Raw genomic sequence first — 16,347 nt, 5'->3', positions numbered from 1 at the left:
ACTTATATAATGAATAATAATATATACTGTAGCAAGTGATGAAATGGAATCCCACAAAACAAGTGCTGAAATCCGATGATTGATTATCAAACCTATAGGATAAATAAACCTCCTCCAATTAATAGCCAGGCTTGGGGATGAGTTTCTATAGAAAGTGCCCGAGAGCAAAAACACCAACTGCAGAGGTGCAGGGGAACTCGAATTCTGAATTCAGCAGGACTGGGCTTAAACACAGCATTGTGTCTGAGTAGTTATTGACCGGAGGCCACTGCAAGATGAGTCCAGCTTAGAGATGCAGAAATGTGCTTTCTCCATTTGAGCTAATGAATTATCCGGACCATTTGGGACCCATGTGTGTAAGTATCAGAAGAAGCTATTTTTAATTTATTAAAAAAGGAATCAAGAACCAACCTGGTTTCCTTGAATGTGTTTCTTGCCAACAAACCAATGAAAGCAACCATTCAGAGATTTTTATTTTCTAGCTTTAGTTTGCATCTTTATTCTTCTCTCTGAGTCAATGCAGATAGTCTGGTCAGAAGTCTCTTATTGATTTTGGAAGGGAGCTGACTTCACGTTTCTAACCAGCCGTGCTCTGATGTCTGAGCGGCAGAGTTATGGGGAATAAGGACTAATGGGAAATCCCAGACGGCCAGCTGCACGCCAGCACCTCTCCCTGCACATCATTTAGCAGGGTCTCCATTTGAAGCGACGGAAAAACTGTCTATACAGGGTCCTGTGAATGCTGCTTTGTGACTGTGCTTTATCCCTGATTTGGAAACAGGCATGTTTCCACTGGAACAACCATACTAGTTAGACTTGTGCTGCAAACATCTGGGAAAACAAACCTTATATGTTTGTTGATCCATTGTTCTATCCATCCATCCTTTCTTCCCTCCCTCCCGCCCTCCTAATTTTATATTGTCTCTTAGATTCTTCTCACGAGGTCACCCCGTGATTCCTCTTTCTTCAAGGGTGCTGTATTCAGCATGTATTTTATTTGGATGCCTTGTCGTCCTGGGGCCTTGCTTACACCAGAGAGACCATCCCTTCTAGGGTTACACAGCTAATTCCTACAGGTAGCAGACATCGCCCCCACGGGAACACCTTCCATAGGCAAGCCAGCCCAGGATGTCTACACCCTAACTACCTCCTTTATCAGGCTTGCGCATCACTTGCACACTTGAGCCACTGTCTTCTTGCCTTAATCACCTCCAGGATTAGGAACCAGACAAGTAAGGCATACATAGCTCTCCTGTGTCTCAGAGCCCGCTTCATGTTTTCAAACTAACCAATCCTAAATCTGCTTAGCCTGCATACGCTGCCTCGCCCAGCCTGTCCTGAGAAAACCACACTAAAGCTTCTTACCCACATTTTCCCCTCACATTTTCCCTCTCATGGACTGACCTTGGTGCTTCACCATGTGGATCGGCGTGCTCGCTCCTATTAGAGGTTGGCAGTTTTACTGGCAGTTGACTTCTGATCTTTTGACTTCATATCAGATGGAACAAGTATACCATCCTTCAGATCCCAAAGTCGTTCTCAAAGAATGGAATTAGCCCAGAGAGCGGAGGTCAAAAAAGCTATTCTTGACCATGTCATGCACATAACCAGGGGGTTTTGACCAAGCCACTTGATCTTGCTAAGTTTAAATTTCTACTTCTGTCAACCGGAGCGAATGTCATTTTGCTAGATTGTTATAATGGCCACATGGATTGGCATGTATGAAATACCAAAACATGTGAAGGGAGAGAGTTAAATGTGATATAATTCCTGTAGTCATCTTGTCTCCTCCTTTGCTTAAGGTTTTTTTTTTTCTCAAGATTTATTTATTTTACTTGAAAGAGTTACAGAGAGAGATCTTCCATCCGCTGGTTCACTTCCCAAATGGCCATGGCTGCTTGAGCTGAGCCATTCTGAAGCCAGGAGCCAAGAGCTTCTTCTGGGTCTCCCATGTGGGTGCAAGGGCCCAAAGACTTGGGTCATCTTCCACTGCTTTCCCAGATACACTAGCAAGGAGCTGGGTTGGAAGTAAAGCAGCCGGGACTCCAACCGGTGCCCATATGGAATTCCGGCACTGCAGGCAACAGCTTAACCTACTATGCTACAGCACCAGCCGCTTGCTTAAGCTTTATAAACCTCATTGTAGGGACCGGTGTGTTGGTACAGCTTGTAATGACATCATCCTATATCAGAACACCAGTTTGAGTCTCAGCTGCTCTACTTCTGTTCCAGATCCGTGCTGATGGCCTTGGAAGGTAGCAAATGATGGCCCAAATGCTTGGGCCCCTGTCACCCATGTGGGAGACCTGGATGGAGTTCCAGGCTCCTATTGTGGCCATTTGGGGAGTGAACCAGTGAATGGAAGAGCTCTCTATCTCTCCCTCTCTCTCTGTCAAATAAATTAAAAAAAAATTTTTTTTAAATAAACAATTTTTACTGAGAGATCACAGGAGGCTCCTTTGTAAGTTCAGTGTGAAGTGCCTGGCAGCCACCGAGAGCACAGAAAGTACAGATTTCTTGGGGAAGACTATACCACTCACTGCCATAGCAAAATTGCTGTTCTCTGTGCCTTAGTTTCCTGGTCTGGTGGCCAGCGTGGCACAGCAGGTTAAGCCGCTGCCTGCAATGCAGGCATTCCATGAGAGTTGCTTTGTGTCCTGGTTGCTCCGCTTCCTATCCAACTCTGTTACTGCATCTGGGAATGCAGCAGAAGATGGTCCAAGTGCTTTGGCCCCTGCCACCCACACAGGAAACCCAGACATAATTCCAGGTTCCTGGCTTTGGCTTGGCTCAGCCTCAGTCATTATGGCCATTTAGGGGAGTAAACCTGTGGATGGAAGGTATCTCTCCCCCCCACTCCCACACGCCTCGCTTTCTATCCCTCTCTGTTTATAACTCTGCTTTTCAAATAAATAAATCTTTAAAAATTTTTCCTCATCTGTAAAATAGGGATAATCCCTTATGAAATGGGATTGTTTCTAAGATAAATTGAGTAACACACTGAGAAAATAGAGGGTATTCTAGGAATGTGAAGAAGGAACAGGAGCAGGTGCAGAGTGTGTGATAGTGCTACATGCAGCTCTCACAGGCTTATTCCTGTGCTGCTCAGGCCTGTAGATCTCAAGGCAGCATTGTAGCCCCTCCTGCTGTGGCCAGCTACATTCCACACAATGGGGCAGCTGCCTTACCATGCTACTCTTAAACTAGATTCAACACACTGCTTAGCTACATCTCAAACAAGAACTCAAAATGATGTGTTGTTAGAACTTCAAACCAAAACCCACTCCTATGTAAATGAGATTTTGGTAACCAGTACTACATCCTCCATGTTCATGAAATGGCTGCACAGGGACATCTGAACAGGTTCTGAACAACTCAGTATTTTATTTTCAAATGAGAGCACTTTGAGCCACCAGATCTAAGTATCCTGCCAGTCGAGGGGAGGCAAGTAATTACAGATTGAACTCTTCCTTTTTGTCTACTGCTTAATTCTTCTTCCCCTCAAGAAACTTTCTCAGGATAGATGTTTTGAAAGTATGATTGACAATAATGATAACCAACTAGCTCTACTATTGGTATAGTGACCAACTAAAGTGTGTAACTGAGATGGAACAGAAGCACATGGACTTCAGAGTTAGCCCAACCTGCACTTGAATGTGAACTCTAGTACTTGTGCTCGACCCTTACCTTCTCTGAGCCTCATTGGCCTTAAAGGGCTGGAAGTGTTCGGTGACATGGTGACAGCAAACGTGACAGTTAATGTCCCTGGAATACTCACTACTAGCCAAGCGCCATGTCAATTCATTGTAACCCAAGCAAAAGCCCTCCAGTGTGATTGTTAAGATCACTGTTCGCAGAGGGAGTTAAGTGATAGTTGGAGCCAGGATTTCAACTCGGGATGCCTGGGTTGGAGCCTGTGTCCTTAACTGCTCTTTTGGGGTCTCCCAGGGGTGCTTCCTCAGAATTATCAGCACACAGTTTTCTTGATTTCTGGTTGCTCTGAAGGCTCTTGGACAAGCCACGCGAAGCTCCTTCCCACAGTTCGACTGCCCACCCACCCTCCCTGCTAAGCCCCTCTGTCACCAGCTCATAGCTCTGAACACAGCGCTGCCTGCCTGCCAAATCCAGGCCTCAGGAGCTGGTGGAAACGGGGGAGTCCGAAAGGCCAGCGCTGGGGCCAGGCTGCCTGGGGAAGGGGTTCAAAGAAACTTGGAAGCAAGGCTGGAATGAGTCAATCAGTCAGCAAGTATTTATTTAGTGTGAGGCAGCTTAGGGGATACAGAGAAATTAGAAGACGCCATCCGGTCCCCGACTAGATTTCTGGCGAGATTCCCCAGGACTGGAGCTGGGGCCTGCCCAGCCCGTGGAAGGCTGCCCGGCCTCTGTGCCTAGCCGAGGGAGTGGTGGGTAGGAAAAAGGAGCCAAAACAGATGGGCTGAGTCCATGCCCCTAACGCAGTGAGTCCTGACTCTGCCCCGAGCCTCAGTTTCCACAGATGAACAATGGGAGTCAGATCAGGACTTGTGTCGCTGGGATGCACAAGGTACTGACCAGCGCACGTGTGGAGAGGGTTTAGACCAGGGCCTGTGCTGGGTCTCAACAAATGCAGGCTCTCACTAGGGGGCATTGGTTAGATTTGATGCCATAAGAGGTGTGTCCCACCTCAAGTCCTCATGACTGGCTGTCCCTGAGGTCACTGCTGGGCCAGCTGCTCATGCCGGTGCCAGGGAGGTGAGCCTTGCTGACCTGGGCAGACTTCTCTGACAAGCCTGGGGTGGGGGAGCTCCTTTAAACACTCTTTATGCACCTGGGGGTGGGTGAGGCTCACCTCTGTCACTCACCACTTACCACTACCACTGCCTGGTAGCTGCCAACCAGGAGGAGCGGGGCAGGGGATGTCTGCTGCAGTCTTCTGGGCTCCAGCAGACGATCCTGACGCGTGCTCCACCCGGCTCCCGAGCAGGAGTGGCTGGCGGATTAAGCCCACCGCAGACACCTGCTCTGTCTCTGCAGCAGGAACTGCCCTACCTCAGGCTATGCTGGGGGAGGGATGGGAGAGAGGGGATTGTTCCCAGGCGAAGACATGGCGCAGTGAGGCTTGGGTGGGAACCCTCGCCCTCCCAGGCACTGGCGGTGTGATAGAAACGTTACCAAATGTCTCTGAGCCAGCTGTTTCTCATGAGTAAAATGGGGGTACAGGCCTCATGTGGTGGGTTTTTTAAGATTATTTATTGGAAAGGCAGAGAGAGAGAGAGCGCGCGAGAGAGTGCTTCCAGTCACCCTTTCACTCTCCAAGTGGCCACGGCGGCCAGGTCTGGACCACGCTGAAGCCAGGAGCCAAGAACTCACACATGGGTGGCAGGGGCCCAAGTATTTGAGGCATCTTCTTCTGCTTTCCCAGAAACATTAACAGGGAGCTAGGAAACAGAGCAGCTGGGACTCAAACTGGAACTCCAGTATGGAATGCTGTTGTCACAAGCAGCAGCTTAGCCTGCTATGCCCCAAGACCAGCCCCGTGTGTTTGTTTTGAAGACTCAAGAAAGGACTTTAGAGGTGGGCATGTGCTTTAGCGGTTAAGTTACCCACATCCCATAGCAGAGTACCTGGTTTTGAGTCCCAGCTCCAATTCCCAATGCCAGCTTCTTGCTAATGGGCACCTTAGTAGACAGTGATGATGGCTCAACTGGTCGTGTTCCTGACACTCAGGTTTGAGACTTGGACTCCGTTCCAGGCTTCCAGCCTTGGCCTGCCCTAGTCCCAGCCATTGCAGGCATCTGGGGAATAAACCAGCAGATGAGAGCACGTTTGATCTCTCCCCCGACCCCCGTGATAGGATGAAAACGAAGTACTCCCTCTGTGCCTGGTGCCGAGAATTGGGCTCTTCAGGAGAACCTGAGGCCAGAGTTCATGTGAAAGTGATTTACTGGGGGCAGTCCCAGGAAAAGCCAGCAGACGGGGAAGGGACAGAAGCTAAACAAGGATATGGAGATAGTTACATGAAGGGTGACCTTGGCTGAACCCCCAGGGAGCTGTGCAGAGCATGTGGCCCTGCCTGAGAGGGACGTGGCTGGGTAAGGGCTGTCCAAGGGGACACATTCCCAGCCGCCCTGGGGCTCAGTAAGGCAGGCAGCGTAGGCCCAGATTTGGGCTGTTGGGAGGGAAGAAGACACACCAGGAAACTTGTGTTAAGCAAATGGGGAAGAGGAAAACAGGAGCTGAGGGAACCTCGGCATGGCACCGGCCACAGCAGCTGCAGCACGTTCATTTTGTTATCATTTTTATATTTTTGTTAAATAAAAGTCATCCGGAGTAACAGAAGATCCTGGATTCCAAGCTTTCCAAGCACCGCTTTGCTGAGCTCCCCTGGGCCTCAGACATCATCTCGCCGAAGCTCAGGTGGTGCTGGCCTGTTCTCCGGGAACCAGTTCACTGGCTTCCTGCCATTTGCCAAAGGTGGCTCAAGGGCCTCAGAGTCGCCAGGGCCCTCTGCCCCTGCTGCACCCTGGATGGCAGTAGTCACTGTCACTTTCTCACTCTGCAAAGCATCAGACACCCACCATCCCCTCCAGGTCCCTGGTCGAGGGTGAGCTGGAGTTCGGGGAGCAGGAGGTGCAGCAGAGACCCAGCTGGAGTTGGAGGTGATGCAGTCTTCCGGGTGACAGGTGGTGGAGATCTCAACACAAGCTGAGTGGGAGGAAGAGCGTCCGGTAGGTACATTTGAAAGTCCTTTGGGGTGCCTTGGATATGGGGAGTGGAAGCAGCAGGCGGCAGGGAGGATACCTGGCCACGTTTCCCACTTAGGCAAACAAGTGTGTGATGGTGACATTCCCTGGGATGGGAAAGCAGAGGAGAAGCAGGGTGAGTCGGGAAAGATGAGCCCACTTTGGGCCCTTTCCCATTTGAAATATATGAGGGACAGCTGAATAAGTTGTCAACAGATGGCTCTGTGAGCCTGCGGCCCAGGAAAGGTAACTTGCTAAAGCTGTAGACTGGAGTTTGACCCTAGAGAAACCGAGTGAGGACCTGGCATCGTGGAGGAGCAGGTGTGTGGTGTGATCTGGCCTAGCGGATGGGACCCAGGGAATGAACACATCGAAAAGGCAATGTTGACTGGACAGCATGGTGTTGCTTTCACATTGCTTCCTTCAATGACATTTCATTAGTCTTAATGCTGTTGGCAATGTAGTGTTTAAAACATTGTGTTGAAAGAGCTGGCGAGAAATTTGTGATTATTCACACACAGCCCTGCCTCATCATGTAAGACACTTGGACCCAGCTTCCAATTGTCTGCACCTGTGGTGCCTTGTCTCACGCGTTTCTCTTGCTGGGAACTAACATATCCCAGAAGCAACTTTCAGTCAATGAAGACATACCCCAGCCTCCTTGGGAGGGGTGACTCTGCAGTGCATGTTCCCCATGGGCTCCCCCGAACCCCTGCACGATGACCGTCCACTCACTGGGGTAGCCTGCTTATAAGGCAGCCTTCATCCACTCCCCAACATCCTGCTGTCTTTGCTTCCTAGTGAGGACTACTTGGGGAGTAACACAAACCAAGAGCTCAGCACATGGATGAGAGCCACTGGGGGACAAAGGAGGGGGCTCTCAGAAGGGACCCAGGGAGAAGGTCAGTGTTGCTGGGGTAGTCCGCGGCATCCTTGCAGACAAGCCGAGGAAGCTCAGACAAGGAAGTGGCAACAGGAAATCCCAGCAATGGGGTGGGCAGTGCTGTCAGACTCCACCAAGCCAAGCGGCCCAGGGAGGCAGGAACTGAGTGGGCATAGTGGGGTCAGGGTGTGGAACGGAAGGGCTCAAGCTGTGAGAAGTTGAGGGAAGTGAGAAAATGCAGACGACCCCCTGTGCTCTTCTCCCAGCACTCACCATGTCCTTCTCCTCCCTGACCACAGAGGCAGCGCCTCCCCTGACCCCTCAGAACAGGGCCTTTGTTCATTCTTGTTCTGATATCTGCGGTGGGTTCTTCCTCCCACTCGTCTCCCTGAACTCCAACACCTGTATTCAGTGACCTCCTTAACATTCTTTGGGATTGCCCTGACTCCCAGGACCTGGCTAGCTTCTCTTGCCTCTGTGTCCCTCTTCTTCTGTCTCTCAGTAAAAGAAGCAGGAGAAACGGAGAAAGAGAATTCTCCCATCACTGGTTTGCTCCCCAAATGCCCGCAGTGACCCTGGGCTAGGTAGGGGCTGAAACCAGGAGCTGGGAACTCAGTGCAGGTCTCTTGTTTGGATGGCAGGAACCCAGTTACTTCAGCCATCACCTGCTCACTCCCAGGGTCTGCATATCAGGAACCTGGAGTCGGCAGCAGAGCTAAGTACCAAACCCAGATACTCCAATGTGAGATGTAGGTATCTTAACACATGGGCTAAAAAACTGCCCCTCATTGCTCTCTTCGAGTTCTATTACTTTTCTTAAAGTCACCGCCCTCTGTTTGTGTTACACTTGCCTTCATGTTGTCATTTGGCTATCTCGCCTACTGGATTTTCAGCCCTGCCTTTGCTCACCATTATACCCCAGTGCCTTCTATAGAACTTTCTGGCCTATTAGAGATTCAGCAAATAATTATTGAACAAATGAGGCCTTTCCAGCACTCTAGATAACGTGGACCCCAAGTTATAACCACTGCTCATCCTTGTGCTTCTGGTTAAATTACACCAAAAGCCCGTTTTCCTTCTGTTACCAGCTTCCCCGTTGCCTGTCTGTGCCATAGGGTCCGTGGGTTCCAGTCTGCCTGGGGCTTCCCTGCCTGAGGCCTCCCTCTGCTCCGTGGCAGGGTGAAGGCTGTGGGCTGTCTCAGGAGCCCCGGACATGGACAGTTGAAGCCAACCCACCCGCAGCTGTCAGAGCCTCAGGAAACAGTAATTACAGAAAACATGGACATCACAGGAGATGCTGCTAAGCTTTTCTAACCATCGGTCCCATCTGGAAAATCTCAAAAAAGGTTGGCCATGTGGTGCATTCCGCGTTCCGTAACCCATGCTTAACTCTATTGCTTTTGTTTCCAGAGGCTACCAAAAACCATTTTTTAAGTCATTTTTACCCCCAGAGTATCTAGAGTCCTTAAGGAGTCCTTTTCAACGTGTTCTTGTTTATGCCCCTATTCAACGTGAGAACCTTTCTCTTTGCCTTCCTCGTTTAGCACATACGTGGGAATGGGATCTTGTGCTTTCTGAAGATTCCTTTAGTCTTTGGCCCGTCCCCATGTCAGGTGGTAATCGCCACTTTAAAACATTGAGATGGCTGCAGTAAAAAAGATTTATGAATATTAATTCTTTTTATAGCGGGTCATAATGTGAGCTGGAGAACAGAGCGTGGTTTCATTCCAGCGCTCTACTGCAAACAAGAATGAGGTTGCGTGTTGTGGAAAATATTAGTTGGAGATGCTGGTTTGAAAACCAATTTGTTTAGAATGACTTTGGTCATAGCTTGCCAGACACCCCGAATTTGTGGAGAGTCTGCCCTGGAGAGTAATGGTCATGAATTTCAGAGCTGTTGTGTTGTTCATAATCCAAAGAATTTTAAAAATATATTTCTAAAACACAAACTGCAAAACTCTAAAGTGGCTAGGATTAAGAAGGATGAGTCCGTTTCAAACTTTGCAGAGCTACAGTTTAAAAGGCCAGAGGCTGGAATGTCTCACTAGCTGGTTGCTCCTGGAGAAGCCCAGCCCCGGCCTCCATCTTCCCCTCCGCCTGGACCCGATGCTCACTGAGGTCTCAGGGATGCTGACATCAGTATCCCCTCCTGGCCATCTTTGCAGTGTTGCCACCCACACTCGTTCTTCCCTGGCATATTCTCTTCCCTTGGCATCAGCAGGAGAAATCCAGAAGGGCTTTGTAGTTACAGTAACAGGACACAATGGATTTGATGACCAGGAAGTCAGGGTTGCAGTCCCAGCTCCAACCTTTACCAGCTGTGTGATGACAGATAAACCCAGGGTCCTCATATGTGGAGTGGGAGTAACGGTAGAAGTCACTTCATGGGGCAGTTGTGAAGAGTGAATGGTTCAATGTGGATAGAATTTGGAACCATGCCTGCTACACATGATAAATGCTCACTTAACACTTTGGTTGTTTACTTAATAACATTACAGCACAGTAGGTAGGACTGTGACTTCCTGTTACCTTTGTTGATGGTGTGCTGGTGAGAGCCACCATTTTTTTTTTTAATTTTATTTATTTATTTGAGAGGCAGAGTTACAGACAATGAGAGGAAGAGACAGAGAGAGAGTTCTTCCTTCCATTGGTTTACTCCCCAAATGGCCATAATGGCCGGTTGGATCTCCACTGATCCGAAGCCAGGAGCCAGGAGCTAGGAGCTTCTTCCCTGTCTCCCACGTCGTGCAGGGGCCTAAGGAGTTGGGCCATCTTCTGCTTTCCCAGGTCACAGCCGAGAGCTGGATTGGAAGAGGAGCAGCCAGGACTAGAACTGGCGCCCATATGGGATGCTGGCACCGCAGGCAAAGGATTAACCTATTGCGCCACAGCACACCATTTAGTTTTAAACATTTATGTATTTATTTGAAAAGCAGAGCACAGAGATGCAGAGGCAGAGACAGAGAGAGAGAGAGAGAGAGGTCTGCTATGCACTGGTTCACTCCTCAAATGGCCACAGCAGCCAGAGCTGAGCCAATCCAAAGCCACGAGCCAGGAACTTCTTCCAGGTCTCTGACTTGGGTGTAGGGACCCAAGGACTTGGGCCATCTTCTACTGATTTACCAGGCCACAGCAGAGAGCTAGATCAAAAGTGGAGCAGCCAGGTCTCAAACAGGCACCCATATGAGATGTTGGCACTGCAGGTGGCGGCTTTACCTGCTACGCCATGGCACTGGCTCCAGCCACCATTTTATTTTGATGCCTGAGATATGCTACTGACTTCTTTCTTTAGATTTTTTTTGGAGTCCTGATAAGAAATTCTTTCCTATCCCCAAATCATAAAAGTCTTATATTGTCTTTGTTAATTCTGTGTAATTCTAACTTCCACATTTATTTCTTTTTTTAAAATTAATTAATTATTTATTTATTTATTGACAGGCAGAGTGGACAGTGAGAGAGACAGAGAGAAAGGTCTTCCTTTGCCGTTGGTTCACCCTCCAATGGCTGCTGTGGCCGGCACACTTCAGCTGGCGCACCGCTCTGATCCAAAGCCAAGAGCCAGGTACTTATCCTGGTCTCCCATGGGGTGCAGGGCCCAAGGGCTTGGGCCATCCTCCACTGCACTCCCTGGTCATAGCAGAGAGCTGGTCTGGAAGAGGAGCAACCGGGACAGAATCCGGCACCCTGACCGGGACTAGAACCCGGGGTGCCGGTGCCGCAAGGCGTAGGATTAGCCTATTGAGCCGCGGCACCGGCCCACATTTATTTCTTATTACAAATGGCATTTACAGATGTTTCTAAACTTATAATGGGGTTACATCATGATAAACCCATTGTAAGTTGTAATGTAGTATGCCCCAAATGAATTTTTTTAAAAGATTTATTTATTGGGGCCAGCTCTGTGACTCAGTGAGTTAATGCCCTGGCCTGAAGCGCTGGCATCCCATATGGGCGCCGGTACAAGTTCGGGCTGCTCCACTTCCAATCCAGCTCTCTGCTATGGCTTGGGAAGGCAGTAGAAGATGGCCCAAGTCCTTGGGCCCCTACAAACACATGGGATACCTGGAGGAGGCTCCTGGCTCCTGGCTTCGGATCAGCGTAGCTCCTGCTATTGCAGCCAGTTGGGGAGTGAACCAGTGGATGGAAGACCTCTCTCTGTCTGCCTCCCTTTCTCTCTCTGTAACTGTGACTCTCAAATAAATAAATCATAAAAAATAAAATAGTAAGGATTACATGTAATTCATGGTACCCTGTGCCTGCAGAGGGAGAGTTTGTGTGTGCTTTTGCTATCATTTTTAAAAGACATCATGGAAAAAAATGCTATAGTGGTACAAAATTGGCAAGACAACCGAGGCATCTAAAGCCATCTTAGAATTTTTTTAAGATTTGGTTGTTTATTTGAAAATCAGAGTTACACAGAGAGAGAAGGATAGACGGAGAGAGAGAGAGGTCTTCCATCCGCTGGTTCACTCCCCAAATGGTTGCAATGGCTGGAGATGCACTGATCCGAAGCCAGGAGCCAGGAGTCTCCTCTGAAGTGTCCCACCATCTTCTACTGCCTTCCCAAGCCATAGCAGAGAGCTGGATTGGAAGTAGAGCAGCCAGGATGTGTGCCGGTGCCCATATGGTATGCGGGCACTGCAGGTAGTGGCTTTGCCTGCTATGCCACAGTGCTGGCCCCTCAAAATGAATTTATGGGAGCAAGTGTTTAGCCTAGTAGTTGGAATGCCTGAATCCCACACCAGAGTGCTTAGTTCAATTTGCAACTGAAGCTTCTGAGTCCAGCATCCCACTAGTGCTGACCTGAAGGCAGTGGGTTCGTTCAGGTGATCGCGTTTGTGCCACCCCATGGAGAACTGATTGAATTCCTGCCCAGTTTTGATGGAGCCCAGTCCTGGTCAGTGTGGACATTTGAGGAGTGAGCTGGTGGAAGGGAGCTCTCTTTGTCTCCCTTATCTATCTGTTTCTCTCTCTCTCTCTCTTTCCTCCAAAATAAAAAAAAAATCAAAAACATTTTTTAAAATGCATTTAGTTGGGGCTGGCACTGTGGGTAGCAGGTAAGGCTGCTGCCTGCAAGTGCCAGCATCCCATATGTGTGCCTGTTCGAGTCTCAGCTGCTCCACTTCCAATCCAGCTCTCTGCTATGGCCTGGGAAAGCAGTAGAAGATGGCCCAAGTCCTTGGGCCCCTGTACCCGTGTGGGAGACCAGGAAGAAGCTTCTGGCTCCTGGCTTTGGATTGGAGCATCTCCGACCATTGGTGCCATCTAGAGAGTGACCCAGTGGGTGGAAGACCTCTCTGTCTCTCTCTCTCCCTCTGTCTCTCTCTTTTTCTCTCTCTCTGTAACTCTGCCTTTCAAATAATAAATGAATCTTTTTAAAATATGCACTTAGTACACTTAACTTACCAAACAATAAAGCTTAGCCTTACCTACCTTAACATGCTCAAAATATTTATATTTGCCAAGAGTTGAGTACTGCAAAAGAGTATGACTTACTAGCTTGGGAAAAGATCAAAACTCAAAATAGTTTCTATTGAATGTGTATCACTTCCATAGCATCATAAGATCGAAAAATCAAAGTCAAACCATAATTTCAGATGTGAGGTGACAATTTAATTTTAATTTTTTCCACTGGCTAAGGCTACTTACCAGATAGTTCTCTCTCCCATTGATACGTGATTCCGTCTCTGTAATATGCCAAATTCTAGGAGTCTATGTGGAGCTCTAATCTGTTCACTGGTCTACTGTGCTTGTCCTATTTTATTGTCACATTATCTTAATTACTGCTATTCTTTATTATTTGAGAGACAGAAATCTTCCATCCACTAATTCACTCCCTGGATGGGAGCAGCAGCCTTAGGGTTGGACTGGGGCCAGAGCCAGAAGCCTGGAACTAAATGAGTAGCAGGGACCCAAGTACTAAAGTCATTACCTGTTGCCTCCCAGGAAGCTGAAATACGGGGTGGAGCTGGGACTCAAACTCAAGCAGTGTAATATGGGATTCAGGTTTCTCAATCAGCGCCTTAACCACTGTACCAACAACCAAATCTACTGCTATTCTTCATTGTCTCAGTACCTGGAAAGAAACATCTTGTTGCTCTTTCAAAATATTCTTTGCTATTCATAGACCTTAATTAATCCATATATACTTTAGAATCCATTTACCCTCCCCCCAAAAATTCATTCCTGAACTTTCATTGTGATTGCGCTAATTTTCAACTTAATTCAGGGCATACTGATGTCACTGTACTGTTACATTATCCTGTGGTGTTAATGTAGGTCTGTTCTAGAATAAAAGTTAATCTTTTTACTAAGGATCCTGTGTAGTCTTTATTGTCAACTAATAGATAATTCATAGTTTTAGTTGATTTTGCAAATTTTCTTGATTATCATACAGGAATTTGCTATAGTAGGTGCATGTTATCGTTTATAGCTTATTTATATATCTGGCAGGCTTTATGAATTCTCTTACTAATTCTAATGGTTTTCTCCTGATTCTAATTGATTTCTATGTAATGAATGAATATTTTGCCTTTTCCTTTGCAATTTAATTTATTTCTCTTTAGTTTTATTGTCTTTGTTCCATTTCTGTCACCTATTGGTTGGTGTATTTTGCTCTCAAGATTGTGATTGCTTCTGAATCATTATTATTTTTAATATAAAGGTGACATCTGTCTTGATTCTTATTTGTGTTGCATATCTTCTGTCCTTTGTTTTCTGTGATTCTCTTTTTATTTGAAGTGTATTTTTTGCAAACACTATGTCATAGGGTCTTGTTTTGCTGTTTATTTTTAGTTTATTCCATTTATATTTATTGCAGTATTGAATAAATTGAACATACAGTTTAACATCATAATTTATAATTTATCACTCATTATTTTAAAATAATTTTCTACTTTTATTATAATTTTTAAGTAATGGATTTGATTTTCATTTTTTCACTGGTAATCTTTAAATATTTTAGGACTCATACTTTGACATATTTTTTGTTATATTGTTTTAAGTTCATAAATGTTTCTATCTTCTTGTAGAAGTGGCTGATTCCCTGCCACTTTAATTTCTCTCGATTCCCATTATATCACCTTTGACAATAATTGCATCTGAAGAATAATTTTGTTAATTCTGAATGCATAGGTCACAGCATTTCTCTTTAGAGTCAACTAAATGTGTCAAAGAAAAGATCTTCTCTGGTTTTCCTTTACAGTTTAATCATCTACTACATCTGGTTAGTCAAATTTTCTATGGGGATAAAGTGAGAAGATTCGTATAAATTGTTTAGAACAACAACTCCCAGATTCCATAAGCGTTCTCGTAAATGGTTCCTGGCCTCAAACAAGTTGGTATTTGAAAGCATAAGATGACAAAATTCAAAGAATCACTAGGCAATAAATAGTAAAGATGTTCTAGTCTGATGATTTGTTCTGAATCCTGCAATGTTATAGGTAAACTATGTGCATGTAACATTTTTCAAACAAGAATGGGTTTAAGATCCCCACAGAAAGATTCTAGTTTAACCCTCCCACCCTCATTAGAAAGATTCAAATGTGAAAGCAACTAAGGCAAAGGGATTCCTCTAAGTTGGCAGAACTTTGAAGTGCACGCTGTGGACCTTTGGGCCCAGAAGAGTGGTACTTTGTGGCCAGCTCAAAGTTGAAGCTCAAGAATCTGTTCCAGAGTTGAGCAAAAAGTACCCATAGGCCATACACTGTTGGAGAAAGGCATAGTGAAAAGCAAGATTAGCACCAGAACCAGGATATAGTTGAGCTACTTAAATACCAGGATACAATCCACATCTCAGAGCTGAAATTGCCCTTTCAAAGATTAACCATTGGAAGTCAGAAAAAAAGCTCAAAAATTAAGCAAAAAGTTCTTTTTAAAATATATTCACCTTTGAAAAAAATATGTGCGCAACATGTAAGTTTACAAAATGATCTTGTAGCTAAAGCTGTATGCAACTTGGTTTTGTTTTTCCTCTGGTTCCTCTTAGTTTGATCATCCCTGTTGAAGTCATGCTTCCATTTGGTAGAGAAAATATTTATTTTAAAAGAAAAACAGATTTCCACTTCCAGGAAGAGAGAATAGACAGATTTTTCACTATTCCTCTCATTAAGTACAAATAAAACTCAGAACATTATGTATGAAACACGCATACATTGAAAACAACAAGACAAATCAGTAAGACGCTCAGGACAGAAGGGATAGATGGTGGTGAGTTCTTCAGTTTCTTTCTTTGCCTCATATGTCCCAGAGTTAAAGCTGAAGAAGCCAGCACTCTGGAAATATCAATAGGAACAGACCAAAAAAATATCCTAAACAAAAGCCTGTCCTTTTTTTATCTGTAGCTCTGTGAGAGGGACAGCCAGCCTAGCAAGACAGAACACTTTTAGACAATAACCGATCTACCAAAGCCAACCATCACAGTGACAGCAGCGACTCCAAGGCCACTCAGCTAGCAAAGGCTGAGTGAAGACCTGGGGGTTACCAGGATGTAACAAGGAACCTCTGCATCTCTTGCTGGACTGATGTCGGAGAAGACAGAGTGGGAGGGCAGAGCAGGCTAATGAAGCTTTCCTGCTCCTTTGCTATGGGGTCAGAGTACACCATGCGACAGGAGGCCTAGTGGAGGCAGGATGGTCACCATCACTCAGTGTCCACAAAGTCGTTCTCCATGGTGTTGGGGGAGAAGTCACAGGAAGGAGCAAGGAGGCTGTCCTCCACCTCCCCCAAGGGTTGCATCAAAAA

This window comes from Lepus europaeus, chromosome 9, assembly GCF_033115175.1.
Source record: "Lepus europaeus isolate LE1 chromosome 9, mLepTim1.pri, whole genome shotgun sequence".
Taxonomy (NCBI): Eukaryota; Metazoa; Chordata; class Mammalia; order Lagomorpha; family Leporidae; genus Lepus; species Lepus europaeus.
Note: the sequence above shows the minus strand (reverse complement) of the source record.